At 44.1% G+C, this 7,959-nt stretch overlaps 1 non-coding gene across 1 annotated transcript; it reads left to right on the top strand.

Moving 5' to 3' along the window:
• Positions 1 to 7,064: 7,064 nt before the first annotated feature.
• trnas-gga (transfer RNA serine (anticodon GGA)) lies at positions 7,065 to 7,146 on the top strand. Its single transcript has one exon. It is a non-coding gene; the product is annotated as a tRNA-Ser (tRNA).
• The last annotated feature ends 813 nt before the right edge of the window (positions 7,147 to 7,959 follow it).

The raw sequence follows: 7,959 nt of genomic DNA, 5'->3' as shown, positions 1-7,959 counted from the left end.
AGGAGAGGTGTTATGAACAAAAGGACAAAGATATATTAATGGTAGTGGTACTGGTTAAAGGGGGCGCTGATGGTGGCATTAAGTGTAGAAAGCAGAATGTAATAATAGCCGGACAAGGGTAAGCATTCTGGAAAGAACAACATGAGCACGTGACAGCTGGCCTTAGTGAGGGTGGGGGTGGGAAAAAGGTCGAAAATAGGATAAAAGGTGGGGATAAAACAATGAATAAAAATGCAAATAAATTTTTAAAAATAAGTCGATGAAAATTATTAAAATGAACATAGGAAAAATGGGATAAAAAAGGGGTGAGGTTGGAGGAGAGAGTTCATGGTCTGAGTCAACTCTGAATCATCTCTGTGCTTGTTGCTCAGAATTCAAATCTACCTTGTCTGCCGATTTTCCCCCCATCCACAAGAGCAAATTCTGGAAGTAATGTACATGATAGCATAAAATTACGAAGAGCAATCGACGGATTAAACAAATGCGCAAAACTGTGGCAGATAGACTGCAAGTCTGCAACACGTTAAGTATGAGGCAATCCGTTTTGGAGAAAAAAAGGGATAGACCCTAGTATTTGTTAAATGGTAAACTAGGAACTGTGGAAGTCCAAACGAATTTAGGGATTCATATACGCGATCAATAAAGCGTAGTGATATTTTTTGTTAAAAGGGATAGAATATATGAGGGAGAAAGTTTTCGACAATGATACGAAGACCTGCTTTCACCACTTCTATTATATGTGCCCTATTCTGCACACCGCACCAGTGAAATGATATTTTTGCTGTGGGAGGAGTACGACACTCGAAGGTTAAATGAAGAGAGATTACATAATCGAGGGTAGCGATTCTTGGAATATAGATGGTGAAGCACAGAATGATTGCAGCACAGAGGGAGGCCAATAGGCCAATCATGGCTCCGCTGCCTTTCCGATGGCGCAACAGACATAGTGCTCCCCGTAGCGTCGCATATTCGCCCTTTTCGGATAATAGTACAATTAACATGCAAATTCACCCTGCTTCCACCATACGCTTAGGCAATGAAATCAAGATACGGAACCATTCACTGCGTGGCACAGTTCTTCTTCATGTCCCCATTGTTTCTTTTAACAATTACCCGAAATCAGTGCCCTTTTTTTTATCGATCCTTCCGAAAATGGGAATCCCTATCTCGCCCGTCCAAACCCATCATGATTTTGAATAACTCTACCAAATCCCCTCTCAACACTCTCTTCTCCAAAGAAAACAGCCCCTGCCTCACCAATCTATTTGTATAACTGAAATTCCTCATCTCTGGAAAAGTTTCGGGGAATCTTTTCTGCACTCTCTTTAATGCTGCCTTCGTATCGTAAAGCGTGGCGCTCCGAAATGCACACGTGCTCCAGTTGAGACTGAACCTTTGTGTGACGCAAGTTTGACAAGATTAAAGTGGATCTTACTCGATTTTAAAAAGGGATTTGAAAGGTGAATTGATAGGGTAGATTGAGGAAAAAAAACGATTTCCATTCATTGAGAAAGTTCCCGTCATTCAGGGGAGAAGTTAGGAAACACTTCTTCAGACTGTGTGGTAGAAGTTTGGAAAACTCTCAATTTAGCTAGCTAAATTAATTTGCATTTAGAGATCAATCGGCATTTTGTTGAATAACGAAATTGTGTCAAGGCAGGTGGATGGAATTAGGATAGAGATCAGCCATGATTGCATTGGTTGGTGGAACAGGCTCATAGACTGAATACAATAAGGTTCTGCTGGAGAGAGGTCCAGCTAGATAGTGAGTGCAGCGCCTTAGAGGCGGATGTTGGGGTTTTACTGGTCCCAATCCATTTATAGATTGAAAAAGAAGAGACATTTGCTGATGCAAATGGGCGAGGTCAGTTGATACAACGAAAACATTAACCAAGGAGAGTAACTAACCTCCACACTCCACAATGCCTGCCCAGCTTCGACAAAGCACAAGCCAGGAGGGAGCCACTTGCCTAGATGAGTGCAGCTCCAACAACACTCAAGGAACACGAAACCACCAGTGCAAAACAGCCCACTTGATAGGAACCCCATCCACCATCTTCAACATTCACCCTCTCCACCACTGACGCACAATAGCAGCAGTGTGTTCCATCTCGAGATGCACTGCAGCAATTTACGCAAGCATCCTACGACAGCAGCTTGCAAACCCAGAACCACTACCACCTAGATTCTAGAAGGACAAGGGCATCAGATGCATGGGAATACCATCACCTGCAATTTTCCCTCCAAGCCACACACCATCCTGACTTGAAACTGTATCGCCGTTTCTTCAATTTCGCTGGGTCAAAAACAGGGAAATCCCTGCTTAGCCGCACCCGGGTGAAACAGCATGCGTATGGACTTCAGCAGTTCAAGGAGGCACCTCACCACCACCTTCTCAAGGGCAATTATGGATGGTCAATAAATGCTTATCTCGCCAGCGACGCCCACATTCTGTGAAGTAATAGTGAAAAATGAACTACAGAACGGCTTGACAATACTTACAAGTTAACAGAACAATGGCAGATGAACCATCAGGGGGACCATGAGAAATACAATGCATGGTGTATTGAAACCAAGTTAGTGCACATTCGAAGACTGAAAAAAAGATAAATTTCTCAATGTTTTGCATTAAATTACTGGGGAAGAGGCTATTCAAGATCTGGGAATGACAGACCCATCACTCAGTGTGTGAAAAGGCTGCAGAACATTATGTCCACAATATTAATAGAATGCTGAACTATACCGTATATCCAATTATGCAGTGTACAAATTTGAGGCCAAAGATCTTTAGTTGCATGGTATACCTTGAGCCTCCGGTCTCCAATATCTGGACCTGTACAAAGGATCATAAGTCCGTTCTTTAGTATTATAACATTGAGTTATTGGGAATGGAAGGATAACTCAGTCGAAAACTCTGAAATATTGTTAACGAGAATGAACATTTATTCATGCATATATATTGATTTTTTGGAGAAATAATAATATGGGAAGAAGTTGACAGTGCATATAGAGGAATGGTTCCCATTAGGGGGAGGATAGGGAAACGATAAAACTGATTGGCAAAAGAACCAACGGCTACAAGAGGGTAGAGGAGATGGGGGGGTGGCGGGGGTGGGGAGGTGGTGGGGTGGGGGCGGTGGGGGAGACTTTTTTTACGCAGTGTCAGTCACAATCAGAGCTCTCAAAAGGAAATTAGATCAACATATGAAGAAAATATCCTGCTGATTACCACGTACGACCAATGCACAGCGGATGAATCAGTGCTCCTCCATGTTGAACACAACTTGCCACCGAGGGTGGCAAGAACGCAGAATGTACTCTGGGTGGGGGACTTTAATGTCCATTACCAAGAGTGGATCGGTAGCACTAGCACTGATAGAGCTGGCCGAATCCTAAATAACTTGGTTGTTAGACTGGCTCTGTGGCAGGCGGTGAGGGAGCCAGCAAGAGAAAAAAACGTATTTGACCTCATCCTCACCAACCTGCTTGTCACACATGTATCTGTCCATGATAGTATCGGAAGGAATGACCACCGCACAGTCGTTGCGGAGACGCAGTCCTGCCTTCGCATTGTGAATACACTCCATCTTGATTTGTGGCACTACCACCATGCTAAATGGGATAAATTTCAAACAGATCTAGCAGCATCAGAGTTGCTCTCGAACACAACCTGTAACCTCATTGCCCGGCATAATCTCCAGCCCACCATTACCATCAAGCAAGGTGATCAACCCTTATTCAATGAAGAGTGCAGTAGGGCATGCCAGAAGCAGCTCCAGGAACCAAAAAATGTGTTGTCAATCTGGTGAAGCTGCAGCACAGGACTACTTGCATACCAAACAGCATATGCAACAAGTGATAGACAGAGCTAAGTGATCCCACAACCAGCGCATCAGGTGTACAATTTCCAGTCCTGCCACTTCCAGTCTTGAGTGGTGGTGGACAATTAAACAACTCACCAGAGGGGGAGGCTCCAGAAATATCCCCATCCTCAATGATGGAGGAGCCCAGCACAGCAGTACAAAAGATATTGCTGAAGCAGTTGCTAAAATCTTCATCCAGAAGTGGCAAGTGGATGATCCATCTCGGCCTCCTCCGGAGGTCCCCAGCACCACAGGTGCCAGTCTTCAACCAATTTGATTCACTCCACATGAAATCAAGAAACGGCTGAATGCCTTGGATTGTGCAAAAGCTGTGGGCCCTGACAATATTCCGGCAATAGAACTGAAGACTTGTGCTCCACAAATTGCCGCACCCCTGGCCAAGCTTTTCCAGTGCAACTACAACACTGGCATCTACCCAGCTATGTGGAAAATTGCCCATGTATGTCCTGTACACAAAAAGCAGAATAAATCCAACCCAGCCAATCACCGTCCATCAGTCTACTCTCGATCATCAGGAAGGGGTAATCAACAGTGCTGTCAAGTGACATCTGCTTAGCAATAGCCTGCTCACTGACAGCCAGCTTGTGTTCCGCCAGAGCCACTCAGCTTCTGACCTCATTACAGCCTTGGTTCAAGCATGGGGAAAAGAGCTGAACTCCCTAGATGAGGTGAGAGTGATTACCCTTGACATCAAGGCCGCATTTGGCCTAGACTGGCGTCAAGGAGCCTTGCCAAAATTGGACTCAATGCCAATCAGGAGGAAAATTCGTCGCTGGCTGGAGTCATACCTAACACATAGGAAGATGGTTGTGGTTGTTGGACATCAGTCGCCTCAGCTCCCCAGACATCGCTGCAAGAGTTCCCCAGTTTATTATCCTCGGCCCAACCATCTTCAGCTGCTTCATCAAGGGCCTTCGATCCATCATAAGGTCAGGAGTGGATATATTTGCTGATGATTTCAAAATCATTTGCGACTCCTCAGATACTGAAGCGGCCCCTGACTAAATGCAGTAAGACCTGGACAATATCCAGGTTTGGCCTTACAAGTGGCAAGTAACATTCGCGCCACAATAATGTCACGCAATGACCACCTCTAACAAGAGTTAAATAAGCCATCCCTCCCTTGACGTTCAATGGCACTGCCATCACTGAATCCCCCACTATCAACATTCTGGGGGTTACCATTGACCAGCAACTGAACTGAATTAGCCAGATAAATACGTTGGCAACAATAGCAGGCCAGGGGCTAGGAATCGTGCGACAAGGAACACACTTCCCGACTCCCCAAACCCTGACTGCCATCTAGAAGGCACAAGTCAGGAGTGTGATGGAATACGCCCCACTTGCCAGGATGAATGCAGCTCTCAAAACAATCAAGAAGCTTGACACCGTCCAAGGCAAGAGAACCTGAATGATTGGCACCACCTACACGTGCAGTGGGGCTGGCTGAGTTGGTGTTGCAGAGAGCTGTCACAGGCGTGGTGTGCCGAATGAACAAACCCTGTGGTCTTTTAATAGATTCTCGGAAGCGATAATTTTCTCGTGGCTGCAATGGAGGCATAGCTCCGGTTTGTAGTGACGTGAAACTGTGAAATGATGAAAGTATGACCTAAATTGCACGCATTGCCTCATGTGCAGTGTTATTTTCTTATGTGCTGCAAGAACTCTTGCATGAAACATTAATTTGTAATTTTAACTCGTTGATTATAAAGATCCAGAATTGAGTGTTATAACCAAACGTTCTAGAATGTGGTCTAGGTTTTCAATTGGCGATTATTGAAAAAAAGAAACAATGTGTGGTTGCAGGGAGAAATTAAGAGAATGGAACTAGGTAAATTGTTGGAAACGAAATCAAAAAATGCTGGAAAAGCTCCACAGTTCTGACAGTACCCGTGGAGAGAGAAAGAGAGAGAGACAGAGACAACGTTTCCAGTTGCTCATTCGGAGAGCCGGTTCAGACACTATCGGCCGAATGGCCTTCTTGTGCTCTCTAACAATTCTGTGATTCTAGAATCACTAGCCATCCTTTATTATTCTCCTTCGATTTCGTTGCTGCTTCACTACGGCATTGCGTAATCCAACTCTCACTTCTACGTTAATTTTGTTCTGATACCATCGCTATTCCTGGGGACCCAGCACACATTCGTACCAATGCACATCTGTGCTTTGAAACCAGTCGACAAATGTGGACGCGTGACAGCCAGAGAGACAAGTACTGCGAAGCACCGTTGGATTTCGGCAAGGCATTTTTTGAAAAGCTCGAGGTACAGTCTACGCCAACTGAAGACCCAGGTTTTGTTTACATGGTATTCGATGCTTTCCTCGAATTATTTGGCAGTGCGGTGCATGAGCGAATTGTTAGCAAACTGGGACAGCGCAGCCTGATCAACAGTGTTCTGAATTTATCTTACCTGTTGAAATGTGCGATCGAAATGTTATCGACCTGAAACACTAACTTTGTTTCACCCTCCACAGATGCTTCTTCATCTGCTGAGTCTTTGATGCATTCCTGTTCCTGCTTTTGATAGCGAGCAGCCACAAAGTTCGGCGCTGGGATCAGAATTTAGCTTGTTGAGCAGCACGCTGACGCAGCACCCCGTTCAGTTCATCCCTCAGTCTTCCTCTAGGCTCAGAACTATTTGAATTTGAAGTGAAGTAAAACGGTATTTGGACGTCAGGGAGTCAAACTGTGGAACGCATTGAACCGTGACAACAGCTATGAAGCAAAGGTTGCAAAAAGAAGTAGCGAGAGTTTGAAGAGAATCAACGGAAGATTAACTTAGAGCCCAGCAGATTCTTTCATTCAAGCCTCCATCTAATTTCCTTATCCTTGCTGCTTATTCTTCATTATCATGCAGATTATCGTAGGCAATTCTCAAAATTTCACATAATAGTGAAATATCGGATATATTAGCTCATTACAATGATCTCTGCAATCAGTATGTGGGTTGAGGAATTTGCACTACACTGATTACCACAAAAGCAGCTAATAGGTCATCTTCCACTAAAACAGAGCCAGCGAATTTGAGAATGTATGCTTTGATGAATGATCAACGTGACTGTTTTCCTCTCGACAAATGCTGTTTCACGTGCTTTGGCATTGAGTAATTTCTGTTTTTGCCTTAGACATAGGGTACTCACAATGTTTAGTATTTAACTTGCTACACCAGTGTGTCGAAAGCTGTGATGGCCGAATAGTTAAGCCGTTGGACTGGAAATCCAATGGGGTTTTCCCACGCAAGTTCGAACCCTGCTCGCAGCGAGTCGGTGTCTTAATTGAAGCATTAATTCAAATGGCGATTTGGCTTCGTTTTCCCTCTCCAGGATGATTGTGAGTAATTTGATATTGATCTCAAGGAAATTGGAAGATTGCCCACAAATTTCATTATTAACTGGTTTCAAAAGACTGTAGTTTGGTTAACAGTATTAATTCAAAATTGGAGCTGTTCGTCTAACTTTTCAAGAAGTGATGCTGGAAGTTGGACAAATGCCAATTGTTTTCTGTAAAGTGTCTGGAAAACTGCCCATTAGGAGGTTTCCTGATTTTGGAAAATCACTGTAAACTCTGGATGCTATTTGGTTGCATCAGCCTGTATAACCAAAGTACAGATTAATTTAAAGGCAATTTGGTGATGTTGCTATCAGCGGAAATGCTGTAAGAAGGAAAACAAGGATACTGCAGATTCTGTAAATCCGAAATAAAAACAGAACATTCTGGGAATACTCAGCAGCTCTGGCAGCATCTGTGGAGAAAGAAAACGTGTTAACTTTTTATTCAAGTTGTCATTCTAATTGTACGTAATGCACTCAACATCCTGGGAGCTATCATTCTCCAGACAGTCAGCTAGACTAGCAATATAAATACTGTGGCTACAAGAACAGGTCGGAGGCCAGGAAACCTGCGGGGTGTGACTCACCTCTTGACTCCCCAAAGCCTGAGGTGCTGTTCCTCCAATTTGCGTTGAATGAATGGTATTTGGAAGTGAATTTTACTTCTTCGTTTCAAGGCAAAGACACAAAGAGTCAGTGAGTAATGAGTAAGAAAGGCACCTTTCAGGTCTGAGAACAGCAACAT

This window comes from Cetorhinus maximus, chromosome 21, assembly GCF_964194155.1.
Source record: "Cetorhinus maximus chromosome 21, sCetMax3.hap1.1, whole genome shotgun sequence".
In the NCBI taxonomy this organism is placed as follows: domain Eukaryota; kingdom Metazoa; phylum Chordata; class Chondrichthyes; order Lamniformes; family Cetorhinidae; genus Cetorhinus; species Cetorhinus maximus.
The sequence above is the reverse complement of the archived record's forward strand: the minus strand, read 5'-3'. Positions and strand labels throughout refer to the sequence as shown.